Source organism: Macaca thibetana, chromosome 6 (assembly GCF_024542745.1).
Source record: "Macaca thibetana thibetana isolate TM-01 chromosome 6, ASM2454274v1, whole genome shotgun sequence".
In the NCBI taxonomy this organism is placed as follows: domain Eukaryota; kingdom Metazoa; phylum Chordata; class Mammalia; order Primates; family Cercopithecidae; genus Macaca; species Macaca thibetana.
In genome coordinates, this window is record NC_065583.1 from 93,378,070 (window position 1) to 93,396,757 (window position 18,688).

The following is an 18,688-nucleotide window of genomic DNA, read 5'->3' on the forward strand; positions in this document are numbered from 1 at the left end:
TTTTCTGGTTCATAGAGGCTTCTAGCTGTGTATTCACATGGTAGAAGGAGGAAGGCAGCTCTCTGGGGCCTCTTTTACAAGGCCAATAATTGTATTCATGAAGGCCATGCCTTTTTGTCCTAATCAACTTTCAAAAGATCCACTTCCTAATGCCATCAATATGAGGGTTAGGATTTCAACGAATGAATTTTGGGGGGATGCAAATATTCAGACCACAATGTGGGTTTATATATAAATAAAACTATTTCTTTTAGCTCCATTCATTGATCAATTCAATTTATCAAACAACCAGTAGATTAAAGGAAATAACTGGCATGATGGTTCAGTTAACTGACAAGTTATTTCCTGGATTTACTTTTGCTTAGGTTTAATTTTTCTTTTCTTTTCTTTAATAAACATATAAGATAAAATTTAATTTACTACCTCAACCATTTTTAAGTGTACAGGTCAGTAGTGTTGAGTATATTTACATTATTATGCAGTAGACCTACAGAACTTTTTTATCTTGCTAAACTGATTCTATGTCCATTAAACAAAAATTTCCCATTTATCTCCCCTCCCTCCAAGAACCCTGGCAACCACCACTCTATTTTTTATTTCTATGAATTTGACCACTTTGGATATCTCACATAAGTAGAATCATATAGTCATCTTGAACTCCTTCTTTTCCTTCACACCTTCATCTTATTAATCACTAATTCTGGTCAATTCCATCTCCTATAGTCTGAATTTACCTTCCAGCCCCTCAGTTAAGGCCTTTATTATTTCTCTCCTGGGTAGTGCAACAGCCCTCTACCTTTCTTCTTGTCCTCTTGCAGTTCCTATATCACTGTGACTTCTCTAAAATTGGATTTGATTTATTTACTCCATCACATACAATTCCCTATGTATTTCCAGTTGCTTCTTTTCTAAGCTTCTTAGCATAGCATATACAGTCTTTCATAGTCTGGCTCTGCCTCCCTCTCTGGCTTCCATCATCCCCCTCTGACCCTCACTCTGTTCATTGCTCCCCAGCCACACTAAATGGTTCCTTTCTGTGTGTTCTGCACACTTGACTTTTCTTATGGAATGCCCCCTGCAGTTTTTTCTCTCCTGGATAATATCTAACTATCTTGAAGTCTCAACTGAAAATTCTCCTCTTTTTGATTCCCATAGAACTCCATGTCTAGCCATCCTCGAGCAGTTTTCACCTTGCTTTCCGACTGTTTGTGTGTCTGCTCTTGATGGTAAATTCCTTAAAGACAAATTGTTTTATTTTTGATCATTTATTTTTTTCTCTAGTGCCTAGAATAGTACCTGGCATATAGCGGTTACTCAGTGATTATGAGCAAATAATGACATTTTAATCTTTGTGAAATTCTTTCTTTAGAAACACCTTATAATTCAACTAGTTCAAGAATATAATGCTTTTTTTGAAAGGAGTTTATACTTTTATATTACCATTCTATCTGTTGTTATTATATAAAAAGATCCACATGTATTTAAGGATGCATACAGGCACCAATAAATATATCTGTATATCTCTTGGAAGTCCCATCTATAACCTAGTTGTCTAACTTATTTAGGGCATTGTTTTCAAATTTATTCTTTCAATTAACAAAATTCTACCCTTTGTGGTTATTACTCCATGGGGTGCAAACACACAATTTAAAACTTCAATTAAAATACATAAACCAAAACAGCAGCAGTTAAAATAACATATTTGAAAAATTCTCAGCTGAAAATGATGCCCAATGGAAAATGGCAATTTAGAAAGATATATACACACAGAAACTATGAAGAAGAAAATGTTGATAATTTATAAATAATCTTTATTTGTGCCATAGAAAACAGATGTAGATTTATACTTTGCCCTTTTAAATCATCATCTCTTACTTTGAGGACACTATCTTATTCCTAGTTGTGGAAGTAATCAATATTTATACCACTGTTTAAAAAATCTCTGAGACTGGGTCACTACCTTCTAAGCATTTTTGGTGGCAGAATCATTCCAATTACAACAGGAGGATGCCAAGAGAAGCCTCAAGATTGAGAGTAAAATGGGAGAGAACTGCATTTTTTGGTCAGAGCACAGAATTCCACTTACCTTGAAATCCTGACTGGTTTTGTCTTCAATGTTTTGAAATAACCAGAGACGTTTTGATTATTTCACTGTAAATTATATTGTTTTAGGCTTTTGGTTAAAAAGTCGAGGTTGAATAGTCAACACAAATATCTAAACAATGAGATGAGGACATGTAAAGGTTGGTCTACACAGTTACAGGGATTAGTGACAAAATTTTTGTCTAAACATTTTATTCTTTAAAAAATGTTATCTGAATAGTGCTGCAATGAGCATACATGTGCATGTGTCTATATAGAATGACTTATATTCTTTTGGGTACATACTCGGTAATGGGATTGCTGGGTTGAATGGTATTTATGTCTTTAGGTCTTTGAGGAATCACTACACTGTCTTCCACGATGGCTGACACATGTGTGTGTATGTTTATTGCAGCATGATTCACAATAGCAAAGACTTGGAACCAACCCAAATGCCCATCAATGATAGACTGGATAAAGAAAATGTGGTACACATATACCATGGAATAGTATGCAGCCATAAAAAAGAATGAGATCATGTTCTTTGCAAAGTCATGGATGGAACTGGAGGACATCATCCTTAGCAAACGAATACAGGAACAGAACACCAAATACCACATGTCCTCACTTGTAAGTGAGAGCTAAATCATGAGAACACGTGGACATACAGAGGAGAACATACACTGGGGCCTTTCAGAGAGTGGAGGTTGGGAAGGGGGCGAGAATAAGGAAAAATAACTAATGCGTACTAGACGTAATGCATACTAGATGATGAAATAATCTGTGCAACAAACCCTCATGACACAAGTTCACCTATGTAACGAACCTTCACTTGTACCCTTGAACTTAAAAGTTGAGAAAATGTTTTTCAAATACCTTCAGGGAAAAGAGGTTTTGTGAGCTTCTGGGTAGAATTTCAAGACATTTTCCAACTCTCCAATAAAATAGCTATTTATTGAGATTCTGCTATGTACAAGACACCATGGACGATAAAAGGCAGAATAAGTTATAGTACCTGCCTTCAAGGAATTGACACTCTATTGGAGTAAAGAAAATATGTACATGGACAGAACACAGCCTGCTTAAACAGTGGATAGAATATATTTGTTTACCTTGTACCCTCTTGAAATACCAATAAAATTAGAGAAAATATGTGAAGTAATAAACATAAGCAGAATGGGAGGATATACAATAATAGATTAAGCCCTTTTTAGAAGATAGAAACGGATGTAAAAGTTCCCAGAGGTGGAAAACCTGATTCTAAATACCTACACAGGGCAATGGCAATGAGAAACATGAAATTTTGCTACAAAATCTCAGAAAGTCTCAGAAATTAAAGACACTTGGTATCACCAAAGACAGGAATAAGGCATGGAGTTGAAAACAGGGAGAACTGGTTGGGCATTTCTATAACAAGCACCTAGAGCTCCTTGGTTTTTTCCCTTTGCCAATGGTAACAGGAAGCAGCGGTTTTATTTTGTGAAAAAATTGAGCTATAGAGGCTGAAATGAGTGGTGGGAAGAAAGACACTATGTATTAAAAATAGGAGGACTAAATGTTAAGCCCTCCTTGAGCTGCTTGGCTATAAGAATACTTGAAATCAGGCCTTTATCCTCCAGGGAGAGTGGAGAATTTTCTCCATAGCTACCGAACTAGTATAGAGTGTTGGTCTGTGTCTGTCTAAAGAGACTGACATTTGGAGTCACCCTGCTAAAGGGCTATGTCTCTACCCAGCAGTGAAACCTACCAATTGATAAGTTCCACCTTCATATACATCTTCCAAACAGGTTTTTAGTGTTTCACTCTTAAATGAGAATGAGCAGCAACTTACTAGATACCTGATGAAAGCCTCCAGCAAGAAAAGCAGAGGAGAGAAAAAGGTAAGGGGTGGGGGAGGAGGGAGAGAGAGAGAGATAGAGAAAGAGAGAGAGAACCAAAAGAACTTAGAGGAAAATATAGATAAGGCAGAAAACAGAAGAAATGCACTCCTCTACCTCAAAGCCATTGATAAAATCCTTAGAGAGCTGAGCGAATATACATTATATGTGAATTAAGAACCATTAAAAAGATATTCAAAAAACAACAAAAAAGAGCTCTTGGAAATTAAACATCAGATAGCCAAAATAAAAATTAAAAGCAATAGAAAATTCAGAAGTTAAGACCAATTTTCAGAAAGTGGAGGAAAAAGACAAAGAAACAGGCAAAAAATCAAGAAAAGATAAGAATATTAAGAGACCAATCTAAGGCCAAGCACAGTGGCTCACTCCTGTAATCCCAGCACTTTGGGAGGCAAAGGTGGGAAGCTTGCTTGAGCCCAAGAGTTAGAGACCAGCCTGGGCAACACGGGCAGACCTCATCTCTACAAAAATAAAGAAATTAACTGGGTGTGGGGGTCTACACCTGTGGTCCCAGCTACAAAGGAGGCTGAGGCGGGACGATAGCTTGAACCCCGGAGCTCAAGGCTGCAGTAAGCCATGATCACACCACTGCACTCCAGCTTGGGTGGCAGAGTGAGTACCTGTTGAGAGAGAGAGATTGAGAGAGAGAGAGAGAGAGAGAGAGAGAGAGAGAGAGCGTGCAATCCAGAAAAGCCAATATCTTACTCCTAAAATGTTCAGAAAGAGAATGAAAAAAGAAAAAACTGAACAAAGACATAAGAAAATTTCCAGAATTAAAAGACATATATTCCAGCATTGAAAGAGGCCTCTGAGTGCCCAGAATGAGGGCTCGTGAAGGATCCACAGCAAAACACCTTGCAAGGAAATTTCAGGGCAACACAAATATAAAGAAGATTTTTTAAAATGCAGGTGAGGAAAAGTAGCTCACTTACAAAGGATCAAGAATTATAACGTCATCAAACTCCTCAATGTCAACAATGGAAGCTCAGGATTCTATATACATTCAAAGAATACATTAAGTACACAGGAGAATGAATGCATTTTGTAGGCAGAATCTCAGAAAATTTGCCTCCAATGTTTGCAGAAGCTATTTGAGACTTGCTTTGACAAAATGAAGGCATAACTCAGATCATGACATGGGAAGGATTGAAGGATTCCATGTAGGAGAGAAGAGGAAGGAAGAGCTGGGATGGCAACTGAGTTGCAAAACTACAGAATAAACAGTCTAGAGTGGAGCAGGGAGAGGGCTCTACAGGGCTGTGGTAAGAGACTACTGCTTATCTTCCTGAAGAGGCATGCTCAATGGACTTCAATAATGTGCAAGTTCTTCTTCTTCTTCTTTTTTTCTTTTTTACTTTGATAAAAATGAAGTTAAAATAAATCGTATTAAAAAAAGATGTTATATGCTACTAATAGGTTTGCAAACATAGTGCTTTAGGTACTGAAGAAGTAGAGATTCTTTCGGCTTAGAAGACAGCTTTCGGGGAGAAAGATGAATTTTGAAGGATAAGCATGGCAGAGATGGTCGGTGTTCGGTACACATCCACGTACCCATCTTTGTTAGGCTTTCTTGCATTTAGACTAGGTCCATGTGACTGGGATGTGACCAATGGGATGTGGGTGGAAGAGATGTAAGTCATTTGCAGGCCTGGCTTTTAAAATAGGCCTGCAAAATCCTGTGGTCATTTCTTTCTCTACAGCAGCAACCTTAGGGGCCAGATTCCAAATGGTGAGGAGAATGCCTGATTCAGATTTTATTTTGCAGAGTGTGAAATCAAATTTATCACCTTAAACCACTGAGATTTGAGGCTTTATTTGTTAACACAGCACACCTTAGGTATAGGCTATATGGTATGTAAGAGACAGCACAGAATAGTGATTAAAGGCAGGGATTCTGGAATCAAACTGACTGGGTTCACAACCTGCTGTCACCTCTTATAACTGTGAGATCTTTGGCAAACTAATTTTAATGCCTCTGAGGCTCCCTTTCTTCATCTCTAAAGTCAGGATAGCAATAGTAACTTATCTCTTAGGGGTGCTTTAAAGATTAAATTTTTAAGATCTATGTATATGTTGGCTATTACTATTTTTATCATCTCAAATGTAGGTGTCTTAGTCTGTTTCTGCTGCTATAACAAAATACCATAGACTGGGTAATTTATAAAGAACAGAAGTTTATTTGGCTCATGGATCTGGAGGTGAAGATGTCCAAGAGCATGGTGCTGTCATCTGGCAAGGGTCACTCCAAGGTGGAAGGCAACAGGTGGAAACAAGCACATAGGAGACAGCAAGAAGGGTGAACTCTCTTTTATAATAACACACTCTTGCAATAACTAACCGACTCCCACAATAAAGACATTAATCCTTTCATGAGGACTCTGTCCTTGTGACCCAATTCTTTCTTATTACGCTTCACCTCACAACACAGTTGCATTGGGAATCAAGTTTACAACACATGAATTTAGAGAACACACTCAAACCCTAGCAGTAGGGAGACAAGGAATGGCATCCTAGGGGGGAGCAATAGAATGAAACAGAATGATAACTTCTCTTTGAGTTATAGTGTGCAAAAGGAGGAATGGAATATAAAGATGATTAAGGGTACTGTCTTAGTTCAGGCTGCAATAATGAGGTACTCTAGGCTAGGTGGCTTATAAACAACATGAATTGGTTTCTGAAGGTTGGAAGTCTGAGATCCAAGTGCCAGAGTGATTGGGTTCCAATGTGGGCCCTTTTCTGGGTTGCTGATTGCAGACTGACTTCTCAGCATATCCTCACATGATGAAAAGAGGGTGAGAGAGCTCGCTGGGGTCCCTTTTTAAGAACGCTAATCTCTAACCTAATATGTAGTTTACTAACCTCCTAAAGACCCTGTATTAGTTTGTTCTCATACTGCTATGAAGAAATCCAAGACTGGGTAATTTATAAATAAAAGAGATTTAATTGACTCACAGTTTTGCATGGCTGGGAAGGCCTTAGTAAACTTACAATCATGGCAGAAGGCAAAGGGGAAGAAAGGCACCTTGTTCATGGGGCAGCAGGAAGGAGAAGTGCTGAGTAAGGAAGAAAAGCCCCTTAAAAAACCATCAGATCTTGTGAGAACTTGCTCACTATCGCGAGAACAGCATGAGGGTAAGCACACTCATGATTCAATTACCTTCCACTGGGTCCCTCCCAGGACACATGGGGATTATGGGAATTCAAGATGAGATTTGGGTGGTGACACAAAGCCAAACATATTAGGCCTTACCTCCTGATACTGCCATGCAGGGTTAGAATTTGACATACGAATTTTGGAGGAGTTTAGACATTCAGTCCGTTGCAGATACATAAGTTAGTGTATTCATTAGAGCATGATCAGGGAAAGAGACACAGTAAGAATAATATGAAATAAGGAGTTTATTACAGGGATTAGACCTCATATAATTATAGGAGCTGAAGAAGTCTATGGAAAGTTGTTGTCTACACTTCCAGGGGTGGACGTGAAGGTCAGCAGGATCAGGGGTTTGGAAAAGAAGCTGGATGCAAAAAGCGGGAGAGAGAAGACAAATGGGAGCCCATTAGAACAATTTGGAAGCTTCATCTATCACCGCCTTCAACTTTGATGTAAGCAGAAGGTGATCCAGCAGACCGGCATAGATAGTGTGAGTGGCAATGGAGCCTGGCACCAATACCCCCTAACCTTCATGACATCATAGCTCCTGCTTCACTTTTGGCTTTCTTGGAAGTTCCTTGGGCACTTTCTCTTGTATCCAACTAACTTAGATTCACACAAAGAAGAGACTTTGCAAAATGTCAGTCCAGACTAGTGTCAAATTGTGGAGACACCCTAGATGCCATGCTGATGAATTTGGGCTTTCCTATGATGGCTATGGAAGGCAGTTGAAGACTGACAGGATTAACAGACTCAGAATGGAAATAAGTGGGACCCTCAGCTAGGTTGTTTTTGAGGATGTTGATATGTTGTTAAAGTTGATCTTATTCACTATTTTTTGCACATCTACTCTATTTATACTTTATTTATAAAGCAATTCTACCTTATTTCATTACCTAGGAAGGCTCAGGGCACCTGTGTTTTTTCTGTTCATAAAGAATAATCTTTATCACTAGTACATGTGATAATTCCAGGGACAGACAGTGTTAGACATAGTGGACACAATTCAATGTCATTGTTGGTAAAATAGTAATAATATCATCTGTTTTTAAGTGCTTTAGGCCCTTTGGAGGAAAGATGTTACTGGATGTAGGTATAAAGCCAAAAAGAAAATTCAAGATGAAGAATGCTTATATGGTGATGGCTTAATAATGTCTTTCAGTGAGACAAGTGAACTGCAGTGTTTGAGAAAAATGAATGTTGCTACTTAATGGTGCAAGCTGTCCAAGTTTAATCATTTTAAAGAGTAGTTCTCCTTTTTGGCAGTGCTAAAATAAAGGCGTAGTGACTCTGCAGACAGAAAAAAAATAACTCACAACAAGATTTTTATGGCCCATTCTTCTCTCATTCTAAACTCTCTCCTTCTTCAAGGATCACATTTCACCATACATTTCAAGAAGCCTTCTCTGATGGCCTTGTTCAGAAGCCATCTTTTCTCAATTTGTGTAGTACTTTGTATTAGTTTTTGAAAAAATAATTCTCACCACATAGTGTTATCTGAACACTGGGAAATAGAGTAGGAGAAAGAAGACTCAGAAAGATCTAGGTTAGAATGCTTGTTCTCTGCCCATTTGTGTGACTTTGGGCAAGATACTTACCATCTCTTAGATTCAATTTCAATTTCCCAAAGTTTTGCCTAATTGCATTGTAGTACCTACCACATAGGCATAAAATAAATGCCAATTTCCTCCATCCTGCATTTTCTTTCTTTAAATTCATTACAGTATCCCCAATTGGTTTTAATCACTTTAAAAATAAGAATATTATCTTAATCACTGTTGACTTTCTCTCAGCATTAGCACAATGTCTGGCTGTAGGTGCTCAATATAATGCCATGATGAATAGATTAAAGGCATGGATGTAACCCACTCTAGCTTGGGTTCTGACTGAATAATGCTGCTGGGGATGGGGCAGTTTCTTTGTCTGGATTCTTGAAGTATATCTTCCAAAGGTAGCTCTTTTTTCATCAGAGAATTACGAGTGCATACCTCAATGGAGCTTCTACGATTACATCCACTGCTGAAGGTTGAACACAAGCAAATGTACTTTTGGAAAGAACAGAAAGGAGCTTTTGAGGTTTCCCCACCCCTAGTTTTCACCAGGGCCCTGGAGATGCTTTCAGAAATAGAGCATGATGGAGTGTTGACTTCTAGAAGTCCACCTTCCTGTCTTGAGCAGAATATCAAAGTGAAGGCAGCCTTTCTGAGAGAGTTTCCTCCCATGCTGGGCCCCACTGAAAAACCATTATTAACCCCACCAATTCATGTCCAAGTGGCATCAATCATTTGGATCATACGATGGCTGACTGTAAATTATGACATTATCTCTGAGTACGCAGGTGATAATAATAATAATCATTTTAAAAAAGCTCCTGGCATGGCCCCGGCCAACTGAGGACCTTAGCCAGATCTGTCATACTTGTTCTTAACATGAAAGGCTTGGTTTTTCCCTTGCACGCTCATACATCACTGGACCTGTCAAGGGTTTCTGTAGGACCAGTTGACATAGCTCAGAACAGCAGCTGCTGGATGGCTTTGGGGAGCCTGACTCAAGAAAGAGTTGCTGGGGTACAGGGACCACAAGCATTCTGCCGGAGACTGACATCCTGTTGTGCTGTCCTGCCACTGCCCTCAGTAAGTCACAACGAGGAGTAAACTGCTGTCACTGAGATGAAAGACCCCCTTCCTCTGATCTCTCCACTACAAAATTACTTCAGTGCCACACTGTATTTTATGTCAATACCTATTTTATTTTTCAAAATTGAAAAAGATATAAGTACATTGTTCCCTGAATTCCTGATGCTCTGGGTAACCTAGCAACTGAGTATGCCACATAGCACACAACAGAACATTATCATGCACTCCGTTCAACTAACAAGCAAGCAGCACAGATTTCCCTTGCAGATGATTTAGGCTAAATTAACGGTTAATAGTTGCTATTAATATTAAAAATAATAATAACCTCCCTTTTTCATTTCTTAGAGATAGATTTGTAGGGAATAATGCTTGGTTCTAATTGTACATGTGGGAGAGTGTTTTTCACTGAGCCTACATCTTGCAAGTGATTTGCATGGGATTTAGGTAGCCAGCAGCATGCTGCAAAGTGATAATCACATGAAACAGAAGAATACATTCAGGACATTTGGAAACCATGCAAAATATTCAAGTTCAAAATTGACTCATGCTTTCCACCTCTGGGAAGTTGCTGTCAATAAGGGGCTTAAGTGCATGGATCAGGATGTCTAGCCAGGCTGACACTGCTCTCAGTCCTCCCAGAAGCCTGCCAGGAAGCCCTCTGGCAATCAGCTCTAGGACAAGAATAGAGCCGGAACAAGAGTCAGGGTCAGGGAGAAGTTCAAGAAGCTCTGACCTGAAAGAACATGGGCAAGGTCATGGCACAGAGCAAGAGTCTACTGAAGAATGGCAGAGGTTATGGGGAAGGGAGGAAAGTGTAGAAACAGAGGCTTGGACAGAACAAAGGAGGAAAGAAAGGACATTTTCAGGAACAAGGAGCAGAGCGTGAAACACACACAGCAACATGAGACAGGAGGTGGCTGGGTTGTTTTTTGGTAACAGGAAGTTCAAGGACTGGTGGATAGGTATCTAAAATAGGCTTTTGTGTCCATTTGTCCTTTACTTTAGATTTCCTTTGAAGTTGACCCATCTATTTGTGTTTTGTGAAAGTCAGTGACTTTTAAAGTCAGTTTAAAACACACATATACACATAAAAAACACACATACACACAAAACACTCATACATACACATTTTAATTAATGGGGCCTTGTGAATAGTTCACTGTTCACTCTTTCTCCTTTCCCCTCTTTTAAAAGCAATCAAATTAATTTGGTAGCTTCTTTCCTGAACCACCAGAACTTTAAGAAGCTTTTGCAACTTTCTTAGAACTCAGACCTCCAAAAAACCCCTTGGAAAGTCCTGCTGTTTCTCTCCTTAACTAGTCACCTCAATCTGAAGAACTAAGGGCCTTTCATTTTGAGTACGTCCTGCTGCTTTTTAATAATCTATGAGTGAATTAGGCATTTTCGCCTTGAGGTTATAGCTGTTTCAAATAATGTTTCCTTCCAATCATGAAGAAAATATTTTAATACTTTCTGAGACTCTGAACAACCTGTTATTTGAAAAATATGCCCAGTGTCTCATCTAGATTGAATTAACTTCATTTGCAGATATCAGTATATAAAGCTGGATCCTGAAATACTATTTTTTTAAAAAAATTAGAACAAAAGTTTAGGAGCACATTTTGCTTGTCAATACTCTAAGCCATTTTACTTATTTGGATACATTTTTGATACCGTAGTCAGGAATAGCCCTTCCTGTGCCTGGTTTCTAAGCGTTTGCAGTTTGTGCTGATTAAGTAGCAAAACCATTTGGTTGCACTCCTTGCCACCAGGGAACTGACAGGACACTAAATATCATTGCAGTGCAGCAAAGCATGGAGATGCTCCAAGAACAGCAGAGCTGAAAACATGAATACAATGCATAAGCTTTTGACTGGTTGGCAGAAGGATAATGGAAATCCAGGAATCAACAACAATCTGAAATTGTGCAGTATTTGGCATTGCTAGATTTTAAGGACAATATTTTAGAAAGCAGAGAACTGGTGTGATGATTGTTCCATGAATGCAGAGAAAGATCAGCTGCTTTTAAAAAAGGTCACATTAATGTATTTGTGCCCAAACACTTGTAAAAGCCAGACCACCCATGGGGAATGTGTTCTTGTCAAAGCCTCAAGTGGAGTGACCTGTGCATCCGAGGGTTTCTGTTGCTGAGGTGATGGGATGGGAGGCTGGGAGAGATGGCTGCCTTCTGCATTTCCAAGAGCCTTTAGGGCAATGGCACAGAAAGAATGCACCCTTCAGTGCCTTAGAATCAATCTGTTAATTGTGTCAGGTATGGAGTTTTAGGGAGGGTATGACTTTACAGTTTGCCTTTAAAGTAGTTAACTTTTTTTCCCTATTCTAAAATGCTCTGTGTTAAAGGAGTATTGATACAATGAAGAAAACTTCAAGAGCAAAACTGAGCAATCTTAGGACAGATTATGAAGATGATTGACTGAAATGCTCATGGTTTTCGTGCATTACAGGCAGAGTCAGAAATCAGGAAAGTCACTGTTAATGAGGAGACCGCTGGGGCCCTCATTTTCATCTGAAAACCACTGCAAACAGATGGACATCTGTTTAAAAAAGATAGAGTGGCTTTAAAAGTCAAATTGGAACTTTGTAAGTTCTATATTGTAAAACATGTAAGGTGACAAATAATACAAAAAAAAAAAAAAAAAAAAAAAAAAAAAGGCCTTCAGTGTTCTATGAAGACAGAGCAAAAAATGCCCCTCATAGGCTTACGGAAGAATGCTGTAGGGAAGGAACCCCTCCCCCACGACTAAGTATTCCTGTCCTCTGTAGGGACAGAGGGTGGTCTGGCCATACTGCAATTTAAATAGAGAACTAGGGAATATCTCTTAAGTATAAGGGAGAGGTGACACCCTTTTTTCTCAATGAATCTCAGTACTTTTCAGGGTTGGGTCTTTCTCCCTTCTCCTACAGATCCCTCCAATCGGGACAAGCAATGCCCTCAGGCCACTCATAAAGATGAAGGTGTTAGAGAGTCATTTTGAGCCTTCTCAGTTGGGTGTCTATATCTTAAAAGCAGACAGTTGGAGCCAGTATCATTTAACCCAACAAAACACAATATTAATGATAGAATTCTGGATTTCTCCAGTGAAAGAGATTTATTTTGATGGGGGACAATCGCAGTATCTCTCTAATGATTTCGTGCCAGTAAACTGTCTATGAGCATAACCACAGTCTATCTTTCAGTTTTGTGTGAAAGGCCTTACAGCATATGAAATGTTCCCAAACTTTTTATTGGAATATTCGACTTAGCAAAAACGTATAGTATAGTCCTTGGTGTACAATTTTGTCTATTTACAGATGCCATCTTGTTGTGTTTTAAATTTTAGTTACTTGATAAATGAAGATAATATTAGGTTAGAAACCATTTTTAGAAAACATCTTGTAAAACTCTTCGTAAAGACAATGGTAGCAATCTATATGTCATATAATTTTACTCAGTTAAGAGTCACTATAATACGTTTAAAATGCATTAGAAAGCATTAGTGGATAACATACTTAAAATTTCTTAAAGTAATACAATATTTAAGGATGCAATTTATTCTTCCTTGCGAATATAATTGTGGTTCAGTTCAGAAAACAACCAAAAAACAAAATCAAAAAAGTCCCGTATGTGATTTCAAATTGGATGTTATTATTAAGTGTGTTAAAAAACAATGGTCCTCATTTTCTTTCATCCACTCGCCTATCCTTTCTCATTTTTTTCTTTCACTCTTCACCCCATGTTGGAGTGGGTCAAACATATTCTGGCAAAACAAGAATGCCAGTATAACACTCCCACTGAAGAGGGGAGTGGGGTGGGCGGGGTGGGCTGCAGGACACTGTGATTAGCAGCCCTGCCAAGTGGCCAGCACGTGGGGTATGCATTAATGAGCATTTATGATAACTGTGCTTGTGCCTGCAGCTGCACAGCAAATGAATTCTGCTGTCTTTTAGTACCCCATGCAGCAGCTTTCTTTTGCTATTTTGTGAGTAGTATGTCTTAAAATTCAGGTGCGGCAGTTTCTCTGGATTTTGTGTCATGTTTGAAGATAAATGGCAAATCAAGACCAAATGGTCTTCAGAAAGATAATCTGTTGGATGAGAATCCAGAACACTGAGAGGGCATGTGAGTTGGAGGATCCTCCATGTCATATCCTAGGAGCCCAGGATGCCTGGCAAGGAGAGATGGCTGTTTCCCCTTGTTCCTGAATAATTAAATGCCCTTCCATGGAGTCCTTACCGCTTTTCAAACATGCAGTGGACACCAAAAAGCTTGCTGGAGAAGGTTTAAAATTTATTTTCCATCAAAATAAAGATTCTGTTTTAAACCATAAGTGGAAAAATGTTTAATAAATAATTTTAAAACTGTATTGTATTGAAGTATTTAAAATGTCGGCAGAAGAATTAGGAAAATCTAGGCGGCTTTTTTGTTTCAAAAAATAAAATGCCCACCCCTGAATTAAAACATGGGCTTTAGTCATAATTTTTCATGCAGTTTTGAATTGTAATTATAAAAGTGCCAACTATGGAATAATTGGCTTGTACCAAGAATTGATTAATTGACACTTTTTTAATGTTTCTAGTTTCCTTCATTCAAGGAGTACTGAGCAACACACAAATGCTGGCACAAGCTAGAGATCTGACTTCCAAGTTGGGAGGATAACTTTGGCCTTGCTTTCTTACACTGAGCAGCTGGGAAGTGGTGTCCACTGTGTATGTGTGTGTGTGTGTGTGTGCACGCGCGTGTGTGTGCGCATATGTGTGTGTGTGTGTGTCTTCATATGGGTTCTATTAAGAGATCCTTGTTAGTTAATATGCTTGTTTAGGAATATTTCAAAAAAATTTATAGTACCATAATATGTACTGACTTATAACCCTTGGCAATCTGTTTATTTTCCAGGAATTGCAGATAATAAGCATAGCTTTATTTCAAGGTGGGTATGCTGAAAATTATGACAAAAAATGATGACAAAAGAAAGCAACAGCAATAACAAACAACAAAGACCTACCCCAAACCACACACACGCTGGCATACATGCACGAAGGAAAACTTGAAGTCCATTAGTCCAGTTACAGATAGCAGACAACTGAGCTAATCTGTTATCTTCAGATATTAGAGGAATATTGTGCTCTGGTCATCTCCCTACAGGGTCATTTGCTTGGCAGTTGGACAATGCTAGACACATGCTAACGGGGTTAATTGCAGCCACATGTAGGTTTTCTTTTTGGATGACAGGCCACTGCCTTAAAATTGATCCGCACACTGTCAGGGGACTAATTCTGGGCTTCCTTTCAGCCCCATCCTCATCCCGTGACAGACTGCTGCTACCTACAGGCCCTTGGACACACTTGCTTGGGTTTCTACGAAGTGTGGGAACAAGCACAGAGTTGGGTCAGAGGGCATGAAGCCAATGTCGCTACATGCATGTTTCTGCTTTTGTACTGGCCCTGGCCTTGTCCTACTTTATGCAGATTTTACCTCCACGAGATCCAGATTGTGCCATATGGGATTCCTGTGTATGACTAGTGAGGACACATGCCTGTGGGAACTATTCTAATGAAGGACCAACCCAGGCACTGCTGCCTGAACAGTTGCTTTTCCCAGGAGATGGTTGCACACAGAGGAGAATTTTTGTACGGGGGGGTTAGGGGTTATGTCTGGGGGCAAAGGCATTCTCAGTGTCTGGGAAAAAAGTTGTGTGTCTGGTTCTTTACAGAGTGTGTGTATGGAAATGGGAAGTTTTAGGGTAGAATTTTCTGAATAAAAATTTTACTTTGTTTTCTTTGCATTTCTTTTCTCCTTAATTTTTATCCTTTCTGTTCTTTGTTCTTTTATTATCACTATTTCTTGTGCATGGTCTTGTGTATTTGCCTTTATCACTTCTGATGTTTGCTTTCCTTCCATATAATTATGCTTAATTTTAAAATGTCATGCTTGGATTTTTTTCTCCAACAGATTCTGTTGCTTCTCTGTTGCTTCAAGTCACATTTCCTTTGCTTATTCTGCATTACTTTATCAATCCTCATATATTTTGAAGGTGTCTCTTCTTTTTCTCTTTCTCTGTGTTATAACTTTTTACATTTTTATTCCTTAGCTTTGAAAGTCCTCTCTCTTCCTTTTTTCAAATGTCGTTGTTTGTAACTCTTTGTCATATGATTTTATTTAATCATTTATGAAAGATGCATTCATTTTTATAGTTACTAAACAAAATGAAAACAACAGACATTCTTTTTGTCTTCTAATTTCTACTCAAATTTCTCTACATTAGCCCATTTTAAAGCATTTAATCTTTTTATTCATTTTTCTGCTCTCAGAAATAATTTTTGATTTCTATTTCATGAACGTATCCATCTCTAAATCCAAAATTCTCTCTATTTATAAATATATTTTCCTTTTATAAATAAATTTCTCTCATCTTTCTAGTTTAAGTGAATAATTTCACCGATTGCAGTTTTATTATGTTTTGTTTTAATAGTTATTCTCTGAGTAGCGCTTCTACTTTTCGGAGCTTGAGATTGAGTCTTGCACATAGAAAGAGTACATAACTTGGAGTCAGGTGTCAGATGATCTGGGTAGATCAGTCTGAGATCTGACTTAGTCTCTAGTAGTAGATTTATTTATGTTTACTTATTTATTCACTTATTCACTAATTACTAATTTGATTAAGCACGTCTCAAAATCTGCTCTGTACCTCTCCTAGAACCCTCTTCTAGATTGGGTGATTCATTTTGGTGGGACATTTAGGCTTTCTTCTACGAGAAAGACAATTATACACATGACTATTCTCCTGATGAAAACTTTTGAAGTTGTTAATAGAAAAAAATACTGAGAGTTTAGACATGCAAGATATCCTCTTGCTTATATTTTACAACTTCAATTGAATTGGTCACTATCTGTTTCCAAACAGCTTTGGTCTTTCATAAAGACATTATCTCTGGAGTTAGTTTCACTTGTATTTATAGCTGGAGGTGAATTGATAAGCAGGGCTTTTCTTACATGTGGGTAGTATATTTTCACAGATGCTGAGGAGCCTTTTGGCTTCCCCAAATACCTATGTGGCTAATCCCTAATATTCTACAGTTAGAAATTCACTCCTTTATCTTGAGGCGTAGTTTTGTGTTAAAATAGAAATACTCCTGAAAGGGTACTATGTCCAGTCATTAATGCCTCATCATATCGTTTCCTCTAAAGGAAACATTTTGGTAGCTAGAGGAAGCCAGCTTTAGGGGGAAAATTAGAAAGTGTAGGGAAGTTTGGTAGTTACTAAAGACACAAGAAATTTATATTTTGCTTATTATCATCCCTATTAAAAAAGCAACTATTTACCATAGAATAAAACATCTTTTCGTTCTTCATTGTCAGAGTGGTTAAAAGTCCTGGTTTACCTATGTTGAACTAGAATCATTTTTAATACGGCCTTCTTTCACATTCAGAAGTAATCCAGCTTTATAAAATATATAGTCATCTTACTTTTAGGTGATATGGTAGAAGACAAGAATTAAAGGAGAGGAATTAAAGATACAATGTCATATTCATTGCTTTTAAAAACATTTTATTTTGTTATTTATTATTTTATTATTTATTGATATTTTTAGCTATTGCATATTTACATGTTTTCATTTCTTTCAATTGATTTTCTTTGAATCTTTATACATCATTACTAATTTTGGTGTAATTTATTCCACTTTGGGCACTTCTTCCTATTCTGACCTAAGAACAGACATATTCCTCTAATTCTCTTATCTGATGCCCTGTAAAAGGCTAGTGACTGTCTTCTCTTACAGAGATTAGGCTTGATTTGGGTGAAACATTTATTCTGGAAGTTTACATGTCATAAAATCAAGGGCAAGATATTAAGGACTAAACTTTTGCACCTGTCATTTACAGGCTGTATGACATTGGACAAGCTATTTAACCACTTTGAGCCTCAGCTTTCTTTTCTATAATGTGGGGACAATATTATTTACCTCTCAGATCTATGGTGAGAATTAAATGAGATCAGATACACAAAGGCCTGGCACAGAGAAGCAGAATGAGAATATATAATCCTTTGTTTTTGTATGGTTTCACTTAAGGCAGCATATTATTTCAAAGAGGTTGCTCTTTATAAAGTAATACTGTTATAGTAATGAAAGTAGAAGTAAGGATATATTAGTGCAATTATCCAGTTCTTTAGGGAATCGTCTTCCTGGTGCTGGCTTACTTCTGATTCTCCTTTTCCAGAATAAAGTCCACTGTTTCACACATTGCCTTAGAATGTTCAGGGGACGTGGAAATATTCTTTTAAGTTCCGCCAGGAAGCAATGCTACCGAAAGTCCATTTCTGGCCACAAATTTCCCTAGAATTTCAGGGAAATGGTCATGAACACAGAACAGGCATCATTTCCATAAGGTTTAAAACAAAAGAAAATAGAGAGAGAAAAAAAAAGAATCAGACTTGAATCCCAAACAAACTTCCTGGATTTCTGTGAGTGCCTTCATGAGGCTCTTACAGCCTCTTCAGGTTTGCAATGCTCAGTGGTAGATTTTCAAACTCTTCATGCTGTAATGCCTTTGCTATGTCTCCTGTTACCTTGGCTGCACATCAATCCAGTCATTCTTCCATTAAGGATTTTGGAGAGAAGAACATCACCTTTTTTTCTACTTTCTTGAAAAAATTAGCTAGTATTTAATGTGGAGAATGTTTTAAAATTTTCATTTGTATTCAAAAATAGATGTCAAAGGATCCATATGATTTAGGTTCAATTTACATTTTAAAAAGGATAAAAAAATTTAATTCCCACCCTAGTCCCATTTTACCTCCTTTTGTCATTCGTTCAAGTACGCACTTGAAGGTGTTACTATAGTATGATGAATTTCTAAAAGTTATGTTTAGGGTAGCTCTAGGTTATACTATGAGTTTACAAGAATACCATGATTCAAA